The 457-nt window shown below is 71.6% G+C and overlaps 1 protein-coding gene across 1 annotated transcript in view; it reads left to right on the forward strand.

Moving 5' to 3' along the window:
• Positions 1-457, forward strand: part of COL22A1 (collagen, type XXII, alpha 1) — a 144,036-nt gene that overhangs the window by 14,757 nt on the left and 128,822 nt on the right. The gene's annotated exons all lie outside the window — the stretch shown is intronic.

The raw sequence follows: 457 nt of genomic DNA on the forward strand, positions 1-457 counted from the left end.
GCGGAGATGCCGCTGGGCGCCGGGGGAGGAAGGCCCTCCCTCCCACGCAGCCCTCGGGCCCACTGCCCGCCGCGTCCACCTCAGCTGCTGCTGCCCGCAGGCCCTGCCCGCTCCCGGCAGACCTGCCAGCGTGTGTGGGGTGGGCACGATGGACAGATGGTGAGAGCCAGGAGGAGACGGGGGGGCAGGGAGGGAGGAGGGAGGCAGGTCAGAGGGCACTTAGGGGACAGGTGGGAGGGAGGTGGGCAGGTGGGTGGGTGCAGGCAGGGCGGGCAGTGGCGCCATGGTGAGGGGGTTTGTGGGAGCAGAATGCCTCAGACACACCTCACACACCTCACACATACCCACCGCACGCACACGGCCCACGCCAGACCCCGCGTGCCCACGTTCCACCCCGTCCACGCGCACGGCTCACACCACACACGCACACGGCCCACGCCAGATCCCGCGTGCCCAC

The sequence above is a fragment of the Condylura cristata genome, unplaced genomic scaffold, assembly GCF_000260355.1.
Source record: "Condylura cristata isolate star-nosed mole 26May11 unplaced genomic scaffold, ConCri1.0 scaffold00009, whole genome shotgun sequence".
NCBI lineage: Eukaryota > Metazoa > Chordata > Mammalia > Eulipotyphla > Talpidae > Condylura > Condylura cristata.